The sequence below is a fragment of the Macrobrachium nipponense genome, chromosome 12 (assembly GCF_015104395.2).
Source record: "Macrobrachium nipponense isolate FS-2020 chromosome 12, ASM1510439v2, whole genome shotgun sequence".
NCBI lineage: Eukaryota > Metazoa > Arthropoda > Malacostraca > Decapoda > Palaemonidae > Macrobrachium > Macrobrachium nipponense.
Window position 1 is genome coordinate 34,480,955 of NC_087205.1, and position 12,990 is coordinate 34,493,944.

Genomic DNA, 12,990 nt, shown 5'->3' on the forward strand with positions numbered 1-12,990 from the left:
GCCTGGGTCGGAGGTTTTGGCAAGAACGCCGCCAAGGGTCAGCCCTACATCCTCGAGAAGCGGTTAGCACTGTTAATCTTCCCCGGAGGCAAGGCGAGGTTACGTCGACCCAGTAGAAGGGCGGACCCGACTATCGCCTTTATCCAACAACAGCTGGCGGCCTCCTTAACTGAACAAGACCAGGATATCTCCACGGGGATGTCGCAACCCTGGATATTAATGTTGAACCGATGGTAGGTATAGACGACCTGTTGGTCGAGGTAAGTAATGTAGGCACTCAAGGGTCACCCTTGGGTGTGACTGTCTCTTCTACCCCTGCAACCTCTCCATCTTTCCAAGGCTTTACGGGTGATGAATTATATACTCCTCCTGAGGCTTCGGTTAGACCTAAGGTCAAGGCTAAAGCGATGACCTTGACTAAGACGTCATCGTCGTCTAAGAAGACGTCCTCGTCTTCTTCCTCACGTAAGTCTCCGGCTCGCAATCCCGGTCCAGACAGGTCTAAAGCTTCTAGCTCCGGCTCTAAGTCCTCAAAAAGTAAATCCAAGGAGAGATCTCGCACTCCGGCAGAATCACCAGTTCCGCTCCCATTGGTTCCAATTCAGAGTCTCCCCTCCACCTCCGCAGCAGCTCCGGCTTTGGACTCCAATGCTGGCCTGTTGCAACAGGTGGGTGACCTAGTTGGGTCCCTAAAGAGTAGTATGGAACAGATGTTCTCTCGCCTGTCGGATAGGATCACTTCCCAAGATTCTATTATAGCCGGACTAAGAGAAGTCCCTCTAGCCTCTCCCTCACTTTCCAACACAAGTGGAACTCAGCTTCCTCCGTATGACTCACTTCCTGCTTTCTCTATGAACAACCCATGGAGAGTAGCGTCATACGCCCCCTTCCAGGACGGTCTCATCTCCATCCCGGAGTTTGGAACTCGAAGAATAGAAGACTTCGAGTTCTACCCGGAAAGGCCTACAGCCTCCTTTCATAGGCTACGCAAGGCTCACGCCTTCGGCTATGGTTCGGGACGATAGGGTACCAAAGGAGACAGTCCTCTATTCACGAGACCAGGCTCAGAGAGAATGGCTCAGATGTTTAGAGGACATGGATTGTTCTAACACCAAGATACAACCATTCAAAAGTCCCTTTACCATTTTCACAATGGATGAGAGTACCCCGCTCCCGTTCCTAACCAAGATAGTTAGGTCGACCATCTCAGCGGCCCAGAAGGGGGAACCCATGCCTCAGTTGAAAGAAGCAGATCCCACATCTCCATTACTCCCTTCAATTGGAGAGTTGTGGGAAGGCTTGCCGAATACATTCTCAGCTGGCAAACTCAAACCGGACTGTGCTATGGAGCAGTTTGGTGAAAAGCTACCCAGCCTCCCAGATAATCTTATTCAAGCTGAATTTGACGCAAAATCACGACTAGCCAGATCAATCAACTCTATGGCTATGTCGGAGGTAGCAACCATGGCCTATGGATCAGAACCAATTTTTAAGCTTATGACCAAAGCCCTGACTCAAACGGTGCAGTCAGATGTGTTCGAGTTTGCCACTGCTAGAATGAATTGTAGAAAGCATGTCCTGCTAGAGGCAACCATTCGACATGAGCCGAATAGGTTACTCTCCTCTAACATCTGGGGCGCAGATCTCTTTCCAGAGGCTATGGTTAAGGAAGTCCAGGCAGAGGCTACGAGGTTGAACCAGAGCCTTAAGGACCGTTGGGGCCTTACGGCTAGGAGGAGACAAGACTTGACACCTAAAGGTAAGGGTCAGAGGAAAAACCCAGGCGTTCCAACCTTACCAGAAGAAGCAACCACGCTTTCCTCAACAAGTTCCAGCAGTGCCGTTAGTGCAGACAGCCCAACCTTCCACTTCTAAGGGTTCAATCACAGCCAATTATGTGATATCCCCTCAGCCTCAACCCTCTACCTCATACGCCATCTCTCCAGCTTACAATCAAGCCTTCGAGAGTCAAGCTTCTCAGAATATGACCGCTCGGGTAAGGGAGGGCAGAGGTAAGCGGTCCTTTCGTGGGACGAGGATCGGGAGGCCCCTTTAATTTAAGAGGGGAAACGCACTTCAGAGGAGCCGAGGCGGTTACCAGAACCAATGAAGAACTTCAGGTAGGAGGGAGGCTGTTTCACTTTCGCCACCGGTGGAACTTCAGCCAGTGGGCTCAGAGCATAGTTGTCAAAAAGTGGGCTGGTGGACGCTGGTTGACGAACCCAACCCCCCTCCAGCCAGACCTTACCTTTCCGTCAAACTGCCTTCCAAAGAATTGACAGAGTACGCGGAGGACCTCCTTCGAAAGAGCTATAGCGAGAGTCAAGAGAGTTTTAAATTTCCAAGGTCGCTTGTTTTTCAGCGTGCCAAAGAAAGGCTCACAAAAAAGAAGGGTAATCTTAGACTTGTCCCGCTTAAACTTAGCCATCCGCTGCGACAAGTTCAAGATGCTCACGATCTCACAGGTGCGGACCTTACTTCCCCGTGGGGCCGTCACCACCTCTATCGATCTTACAGACGCCTACTATCATATCCCTATTGCAAGACACTTCCGTCCGTATCTGGGTTTCAAGATAGGAGACCAGACATTCTCCTTCAAGGTAGTTCCATTCGGACTCAACGTGGCACCAGGGTGTTCACGAAGCTAGCGGAGTGGTAGTGCAACAACTCAGATCGCAAGGGATTATGGTAGTGGCATATCTCGACGATTGGTTGATCTGGGCCCCATCAGTCGAGGAATGCAACAAGGCTACACTGAAAGTGATCCGGTTCCTAGAATATCTAGGATTCAAGATAAACAAGTCCAAGTCAAGACTCACTCCAGAGTCAAACTTCAGTGGCTAGGCATTCAATGGAATCTATCCTCTCACACTCTGTCGATTCCATCTACAAAAGGAAAGAAATAGCGAAGTCAGTCAAGCAATTTCTAAGTCACAAACTAGCATCAAGGAGAGCTCAGGAAAGGATCCTCGGCTCTCTCCAGTTTGCATCAGTAACGAACGTCTTAATGAAAGCCAACTGAAAGACCTAACCAGGATCTGGCGCTCGCGAGCAAATGTCAGGTCCAGGGACAAGCTATCCTCAGTGCCTCTGATTCTAAAGAATCGGCTTCGGCCGTGGGCCAAAGTCAAGAATCTATCAATGTCAGTACCCCTCCAGTTCCCTCCACCAGGGATCACCATCCACACAGACGCGTCCTTAAGCGGCTGGGGAGGGTATTCCCAGGTCAAAAAGGTTCAAGGGATCTGGTCACGCCAGTTCCGTCAGTTCCATATAAACGTACTGGAGGCAATGGCAGTGTTCTTGACTCTTAAAAAAGGTTTACACCCACCAAAGTACTCCCACATAAAGCTAGTCCTGGACAGCGCAGTGGTAGTACATTGTATAAACAGAGGAGGCTCCAAGTCACGTCATCTAAATCACGTCATGGTAGCCATCTTCTCCCTGGCAGACAAGTTCAGTTGGCATCTTTCCTCCACTCACATAGCTGGAGTGAGAAACGTCATAGCAGACGCCCTATCCCGATCAGTACCCCTAGATCGGATGGTCACTAGACAACAGTTTCGTTTCCAATGGATCCTTCAAAGAGTCCCAGGGCTACAGTGGATCTCTTCGCATCCCAAGCGAACCACAAACTACCGTGTTATGTAGCCCCCAACCTGGACCCTCTGGCTTACGCCACGGACGCCCTGGCCTCTGGACTGGAACAACTGGGAGAAGATTTACGTCTTCCCTCCAATGAATCTCCTTATGAAAGTATTGAACAAACTCAGGACATTCAAGGGTCAAGTGGCTCTAGTAGCCCCAGACTGGCCGAAGAGCAATTGGTATCCCCTAATTCTGGAACTGGGCCTTCGTCCTCTTCGGATCCCCAGTCCCAAGCTCTCCCAGTCAGTACAAACGAAGACTGTGTTCGCTTCCTCAAGGATTCTCAAAACCCTAACTTTATGGATTTCATGAAGTTTGCGGCAAAAAAAAAAAAAGAGATGCGAATATTGACCCTCAGAACATTCTCTTCTTGGAATCCGATAAAAGGGATTCAACTTTGAGGCAGTATGATGCTGCTGTCAAAAAGTTAGCAACCTTCCTGAGAGAGTCAGATATCAGAATCATGACGGTTAATTCAGCTATATCCTTTTTCAGATCCTTATTTGAAAAAGGTTTAGCAGCTAGCACGATTACGACAAACAAGTCAGCCTTGAAAAAGATATTTCAATTTGGATTTAACATAGACTTGACGGATACCTACTTCTCGTCTATTCCTAAGGCATGTGCTAGACTTAGGCCTTCTGTGAGGCCTACGTCAGTTTCATGGTTCTTAAACGATGTTCTAAAACTGGCTTCTGAAACCGATAATGACACATGCTCGTTTATGATGCTCCTAAGGAAAACCCTATTTTTATTAAGCCTGGCTTCAGGAGCAAGAATTTCAGAACTGTCGGCTTTATCCAGAGATCCGGATCATATTCAATTCCTTCCCACAGGGGAAGTTCTACTTTCTCCGGAACGAAGCTTTTTGGCAAAGAATGAAGATCCTTTGATGAGGTGGGAACCTTGGAAAAGTACGACCTCTTCCACAAGAGTATCCCTTGTCCAGTTTCAACCTTACGAGCCTTTCTATCCAGGACCTCCTCATCCTCATCGGGGCCCCTCTTTAAGAGGGAAAAAGGTGGAACTTTATCCATTAAAGGCATCAGCAACAAATCCTGTACTTTATTAAACAAGCCAATCCTGACTCTTTCCCAAAAGCACATGATGTCAGAGCAGTAGCCACCTCAATTAATTATTTCCAAACAACATGAACTTCGATGAGTTGAAGAAGTATACCGGATGGAAATCGCCGACAGTGTTCAAACGTCATTACCTTAAGTCCTTGGAAGCTCTGAAATTTTCAGCAGTAGCAGCGGGAAATGTAGTTTCCCCTGACTCTAGTTAATTTGTAGTAGAAGATTCAGTCCTCCTTTCTACCTGCCTCACCCAACAGTTCGTCTATTCCTACCGTGTTCATTTACATTCACCTTGTGCCTTAGCTGCTTTTATGATGATGTAGTGGGTGCCCATTAATTTTTTGACTAGGGACACTCACAGATGATTATGCATATTGATCTCATGGTAATGTTACCCCCTTATTTTTATGATAGGTGGGGATACATCTGCATTTATAATGATTACGGGTTTTGTATATTAAGGCATATACATTCCTTATATATATTATCATTGTTGATTAATTTGTTCATTTGACTGTAATTGCTATTATATTTTTGATACATGCCTTTACACAGATACCATTTTGTTACATGTAAGCCAATTTTACCTCTGTACATATGTAAATTACCTTATGTTAAGAAAACATGTTTAGGGGATTAAGGGTAATTTAAGCATATTTTTAGTTTGTATCACTGTGTATTTGTATCTTTTTAGCAATTATATTCTTTTTTTATATTTACTTTATTTTTTATTTGAGACCTATTCTGATTTCTTTTATTACTTTTTGTTTACAATCTTGTGCTATTTCTCTGGTACGATTTCGCGCAGCGACACGAGCTGAGCCCAGAAAAGGGATTTTGACGTAAGGAAAAATCTATTTCTGGGCGATTGGCTCGTGTCGCCAGCGAAATCCCACCCTACCCATCCCTTCGCCCAAGATTGTTGCTAACTTCAGGAGGCACAGAGGCGCAGCAGTCGGCAGCATGGGATGGAGTAGTAGTAGTACGAGCTGCTCCACTCTGTGGGTCGGCTCCCCTCTTGAGGGATTTTGTAGTGGGAGATTTCTATTGGCATTTGGCTCGTGGTAGTGGTCTCACTCGCCTAGTGTTCATACCGACACCTCCTAGAGGGTGAGCGAGGTCGTATACTGACCTTTTTCTATTTTATTTATTCTCCTGTAGGTGTTTAGTACATTTACCCTAGAAATAATAGATTAAAGGATATTTCGCTGGCGACACGAGCCAATCGCCCAGAAATAGATTTTTCCTTACGTCAAAATCCCTTTTTTAGGTGGCTAGGAACCAATTGGTTACCCTGCAATGGGACCTACAGCATATTGTGGGATCCAAACCATGTTATCCTGCAAAATTAGTTTCTAATCACCAGAAACAAGTTTCTCTGACTCCACATTGGCAGAGTGGTGAATCAAACTCGGGACTACCAAATCGGTAGGCAAGCACGTAAACCACTTTCATTCTTGGTAAATTTACATGAATATTTTAAAAACAAATATGCTCGAATTTGTTACTTATTTCTTATCTGTTTTGATATTGTGTCCAGCTGTAATCTTATAATTTTACAAAATAAAATAAATTTATTTATTTAGAAAAAACATATAACTTAGTCAAATTTACGGTCGTCTTGTAAAAGAGGCCCCACAAGGTCTTGTTCCAACCCAGGATATGAGAAGGGCAACTAGAGGTGATCAATTAATGTTAAGACCTCAGGTTTGTTATCTATGAAAAATACAAATTGATTAAAAATTTGTTATTTGTTAATACATTGAACAAACCTTTGGTCTTGACAATAGGATAGACTACTTGGAGTGAGGTACACCTGACCACCCTTCCTAAAGATCCGAGTTAAAGTAAGGGGTCTGAGCTCATGAGAGAATTGATAAATTGAGTATCTAAAAACTCAGCCTGCTGGTATTAAACACAATGAGACAAGTCCAGATTCATTGTTTTCGTGGAAGGTAAAGAGAGAACTGTCTGTTCAAGCAACAAACCATGTAGGCCGCAGGGGTTTATTACCACCCCTCCCTCCCCTTGCCAGAGAGAGGAGTAAGTGCTACTGAGAAGCAGATTTGTCTATTGTATAGGAACAAACCAAATAACTACAACCAGTATGGCTGCCACACTCACCGGTATCAGACCAGTTCCAGTATATGACATGTCTATTCTTCAACTTGCCCGCAGGAAGAAGAAAGGAAAAAAGAGAAAGGAGACCAACAAACTGTCTCTCCCACACAATCATCTTAGGTGAGATACAAACTGTCCCTCCAGGGGCACTGGATGAGCTACACAACTTATTGGGCAGGCACCACCGACCCAAGAAAAAGTGTCCAAGGACCTGTGGGGAATGTCCTTCAGATAAAAAGGAAGTGAATATGGTTTGCTGAAGCCAGGAACCAGCATTCAAAGTCCTATGAACCGACAAGTTCTTCTTAATGCCAGAGAGGAACTCATTCCTCTGATGTCTGTTTAATCACCTCACGGAGCCAGAATGAAATGGTGTTCTTGGGCACTTTCCCTTCTGGACCAGCCTGTGCTAACAAAAAGTCTAGGACACCTAGGCCTTAGGTAATGAGTCCTTTTTAGATAGTAGGGCAGAGCTCTGATGGGACAAATCAATAACTGCTGTGGATCACTGCTCACAGATTCATTCAGGGAGGGAACTGAAAACAAGGCAAATCTATCATCATGCACTGAGGGATAAATTCCAGGACAAATTCAAAGGCCACAGACCCCCAACCCCTGGTGTGTTTAACATTATAAGTCAGGCTATGAAGTTTTCCAGCTCTCTTCGAGAAAGCGAAGGCCAGCAGGGAAAACTATCTTAGTCAGATTGCTGTCTGACGATTCGACATGTGGCCTCGAATGGAGGCTTGAGCGAGGACTCACAGCAGGACCAGAGTAAGATCCCACGTCGGAGGTCTGAGTTCTCTTGGTGGACAGGATTGTTTAAAACTCCTGAACAACAACGAGAGTTCCCAGGATGAAGAGATGTCTATACCCTTCAGGCAGAGGACCATCTCTAAGGCAGCCATGTAGCCTCTGACAGCTGAGACAGAAAGATTGGAAAATCCGCTATTTGCTGAACAAAAGTTCTGAGTAGAAACCCCGTCAACGACATCAGTCACAGTAGACAGCCACTTGCTCTGGAAAACCGCTGACGAAAACCTTGTGAGATAGCTGGACATCAGGCCCGCTGCTTTGCAAGAAAAGGCTCACTCCCGCAGGAGATACTTGACAGTCTCCAGCTGTGAAGCTATAGGGACCCTACTGATTGGTGGAACTTTTCGACGCGATATTGGCAAAGAAGGTTGTGCCATGTATAAATTTCTCGGAACCTCTGACAGAAGAGACAGGAAGTCTGGGAACCACTCTGCCTGTGGCACAGAGGTGCCACCAAGGTCATCCTGAGATTCCTGGAATTCATTACTCTGTTCAGGACCTGATGGATCAGGCAGAACGGAGTGAAGCATACACCTTGAGATTGTCTCAAGGATGCTGTAGAGCGTCCTCCACCAGAGCAAGAGGATCCGGGGCTACCAAAGAGTAGACCTCCAGCTTCCTGTTAAAGTGAGTAGTAAAGAGGTCTAACATGGGTCTTCCCCAAAGGTGAAACAGCCTGTCCGCTACATCCTGATGCAGAGACCACTCCATACCTAGGACTTGACTCTGACGACGTAGCTTGTTGGCCACCACATTCTTCCTGCCTGGAATGTACCTGGCCATGAGCTCCACCGAGTTGTCGATCGCCCACTGGTGCATCTCGAGACACCAGCCCCTCTCTGTTTGTTCACATCAGAATAAAACAAGGGGACCCCTCTACCCTCCCCCGGAAACTCCCCTGCCAGACCTGAGGAAAGCCACTTTCAACTTCAACACGATGTGAAGCAGCGTGTCCTCCGCACTCCAAATACCCGAAGCCAGTAGATACCTTGAGATGAACACCCAACTATCGATGGAAGCATCCGAGAACAGGAGTAAATCCTGAGGGGGTGAATATAGAGGGACTCCTGCTGTAAGATTCTGGTTCCAACCACCACTGTAGGTCTCTTCTCACAGAAGTACCTGTTGCTGAGGGGAATTGCCTGCTGGGGACTAGAACTTCTGCAGTCTCCACTGCAGACAGCAAACATGGAGTCGACCATGAGGCACCAGCTTGCTTCTTGAAAGATGATAAGATCCCGAGAAGAACCTGCCCCTGGAGAGCTGGCTGTTCAGATTGTGCAAGGAAGGAGCATCCCATAGACCTGAACTTCTGCAACCTCTGGTCTGATGGAAAAACCCTCAAAGTTGCTGTATCTATAGTTATACCCAGGTAAAGAATCCTCTGGCTGGAAGCAGATTGGACTTATCCAGGTTTACCACAATGCCTAGGATCTAACAAAACGATAGAAGATGGTCCCTGTCCCGAACCAGCTTCTCTCTATAACTTGCTAAGACAGCCAATTCATTGAGGTATCTAAACAGGTGAATCCCTTGAGCATGAACCCAAGTCGAAATTAAGGTAAAGACCCTAGTGAACACTTAAGGGACTGTAGTCAAACCGAAGGAATGGACCTTGAACTGGAACAGTTGCTCTCCAAGGCTGAAGTTAAGGAGTCTCTTGGACGAAGGGTGAGCTGGAATCTGGAAGTAAGTACCCTTGAAGTTTATTGACAGCATAAAGTCATTCTCCCTTATGGCTGCCAAAGCCATTTGGGGTGTCTCCATTCTGAACTTGACCTACTCTGCCTTAGAGGAAGAGGTGGAGGGCAAGAGCGAGCCTCTTAATTCGAGACTGCCTGCTGAACCAGCCTATCCTTGGTATTTGCACGCCCTCAGTCTATCGCATTTTCTAATTGCATTCTCAGGAAGAGAAGCTGTGATTCCAGGAGGTCCCCATTACAGAGAGACAACAAAGGACTCAGAATCCACCGAACCTGCCACCTTCAACAAGGCCGCATCCCTCCTTAATCAGGAGCAGGTTGGCCCACAAATTAGCACTGAGGTGACCCAGGTAAGAGATGGTTTTAACCCCAGACTGCAGCAACCTGATAAAGGAGGGCGAGCTAACGGAACCCCCATCAGAGTGACACGACGCTATCCTGGCCACCTCAGTAGACTCCAAAGTAGAAGCCTCTTGAGAAGTCATCAAAGGTCCCTCAGACCTTACCTGATCCAGGGTCAAGCCAGGCTTTAAACTGATCATGTCCAAATTAAGGTGTCAGGCATCAGTTAAACAACAGTAGTTGAACAGTACTTCCTATGCTGTATACGAGAGGAGGGGGAGAAGCTTAGATGACCTATTAGAGTGCAGGGAGCCATCCCAACCCAAGACCAAAGCATTAATATGCTGCAAAATTGATTGTGTATGCTCAGAACAAGGGAGCTCAAACAAAGCTCTAGTATTTGCCTCAGACCGAGCAACGCCTCTATGCCTGTAGAGGTCATGGAAGGACTTGAGTATGTGTCCTCCCCTCAAGATTATTGAACACACGAATAAGATCAATAACCTCTGAAAAAGAAGACGGAAACTCTTGACTCCCCCTCCTCTGGCTCTGGTAATGGAGAACGATGACATGAAGTTGACAGCTGAGAAGGATCCTCAACCTTCCCTAAGGCCACTGGAGAAACTTCCCTTAGAAGCCGGACATCACCTTCCGCTGACAATACTGAGCCCTCGAACAACGGAAGATCCCGTGAAAAAGGGCTCCGGCACATGGTCGAGCAACGAATCACATACACTGCCTTGAGCCGAACCACGTACACAATCGTGTGACGAACCATGTATACAGCCATGTGACGAATCACATACACAGTCGTGAGATAAAGAACAACGCACAAGAGAACGACCCGGAAGAGATTGGCCATGACAAGAACAAGCTAGACCCCCAAAGCTAACTTGTAAATGAAATTACAGTAACTTTGATTTCATTTGAAAGTTAGTTTAATACTTATATAAAGACAACTTTTTCTCTATCTTTCTCTTTCTTCATTTGGAGTTACTGGTAGATTATTTTTAATCAATTACTTATTTTTACCTTTACTGATATTGAACTGTAAATGCGCTGTTCTAAAACAGACACAATCGAGAGTTGTATTAGTCCAAATAAAAAGCACTGTTTGTTCATGAAAAGGAATTTCAGAACAAAGAGAAAGAGACAGAATAAAGAATTACTTAAATGTAACTGAGAAGACTTCAAAAAATAGATCGGTCGGTCAAAAGGGGGAAAGAAGAGAGAAATACATAGTAGTATGCAGAGGGAAAAATTCTGTAAGAAGGGGATGCTGAATTGTCCACCCAGGGAGGCGAGAAACCCCCCTAAGAAGGACAAGTAGATACCCTATGGTGCTCCCTCTTCTTGTAGAAAGCCTTCCACTGCGATACAGGCCAGAAATGACATTCCGGGCAAGGGTTAGTGATAGTACAAAATTGAACGGCACCTACTGCGAGTGGTATGGGGGTCAGTAATGGAAGGCTCCAAAAACCTTGAACATGGAAAACCTGAAACACCCAGACATGCATTGATGGGCCCTAGAACTCTTGGCGGAATCCATGATAAAGGACAAGCAGGCACACACATACACTGAAAGCAAAGCTCAAATAAATCAAGGGCTAACAAATAAACTGGCTTGGGAAGGAGAGCACAAAAAGCAACACCACTCTCCAAGGTGGTCAAGAAAGACCCACGTGTCACGAGGTTCCAGCCCGGTTGGTGACTAGCTTCCACCTTGTATACACATGAGTTGCCAGATGCCACAGATTCCTTGCTTTACAATTTTATATTGTTTTAACTGGTTTCCAGCTGGCACTAGAAGATTATCCTATTGTTAAGACTGAAGGTTTGTTAGCTATGAAAAATACAAATTGATTAAGAATTTGTAATTTTTCAACTTCTCATGGAAGGTTGGGAAAATATTTTAGAATTTTTTTTTCGTACACCATGTTCATTTGCATATCTCCATCTCTCCTTTGATGTGTTTTTCTAAATTGGCCAACCTCAAAGTTTCCCCAGCCTCGGGTACTGCATATGTAATACATATTATCATTGGTTTTTAACTATGAACAGTGAAGATGGAAGAGCAGGTACAAGAGGGAAGTATTGGTGTGTTGTTGCGAGTAATGCTCTAAGGTTGTCATGTCAGCAACTGCAAAGACTAAACAACAAGTTTAGTATTTATCTTAAATAACAACAAAGTTAATCTTTCTTAAGAGTCAGATGTGACCCTTTGTAATATTTAGTACTTAATTTAGCATTATCTTTATTTTACAAGTCTTTAATCAATTTCAAACTTTTCTAATTGGTTGTGCGTATGTTTGTTAGTTTGCAAGCGAGTTAGGTGTTGTGCACCACTAATGACTGATTCAAAGCGCAGGTCATAGAGTGAAGATCATTCTTTTTGTAATGAAATCACTCAAAAAAATAAAAATTGGAGATGTTATTTCTTTAATCATCTCTCTTTACAAACTGGTGATAGCTTAAAGGAAGCGTTACAAGACATATTGGTTTTTTACCCCGGTTAAAGGAAGCGTTACAAGACATATTGGTTTTTTACCCCAGTTCCTAAGGGTTAGTAGTGTAAAAATATTCTTGAATGAATTGGGTGCTTTCATTCCGATAAACAAAACGTACTGTTTTATGTATTACTCGACCATTTTCTAGTACAAGCTTGATGGCATTTCAGGTAAATTGGTATGTTCACAAGTTATTACTGCACGGATGGAGCATTCCCATGTTTCTTATAACTTCAGTACTGCCGAGATTTTCTGCTAGGCATTAGTATATCACTCACCTTAGAAATTACTTGGCTGCTTATTAAAATGATTCATGCCGAGTGATTAATGGTAATATGATTATATATTTCTTCTGTTTTTGTTTACTTCAGATGGGATATCCAACAAGTTACAGAGTTCTAATGTGTTCACAATTGCCAAACGTAATGTGGAAGGCCAAGACATGCTCTATCAGTCAATCAAGCTCACAAATGGAATATGGGTTCTCACAGAACTTAAAGTTCAGCCTGGCAATTCTACTTTTGTGGTAAGTCAGGTAAATTTTTTCTTTTTATGAAATAGGGAGAACACTGCATATATTGACAGAATTCCTATTAATTTGATGTAAGTTATTACATTAGAAGTTGTTTATAACTTTGTAAAACTCTAGGGCTAGTCATAAGCATTTTGAGTTTGAACTCAGTAGTGGTATTTAAAATATTTATTTAGCTAGCCTACCCATATAAGTGAAAGAAACGAAAACAAATAATTTGTGCTGTTGATAATTAGAGAGAG

General features: G+C 44.6%; 1 pseudogene; it reads left to right on the forward strand.

Moving 5' to 3' along the window:
- Positions 1 to 12,990, forward strand: part of LOC135224485 (AP-1 complex subunit beta-1-like) — a 191,584-nt pseudogene that overhangs the window by 107,267 nt on the left and 71,327 nt on the right.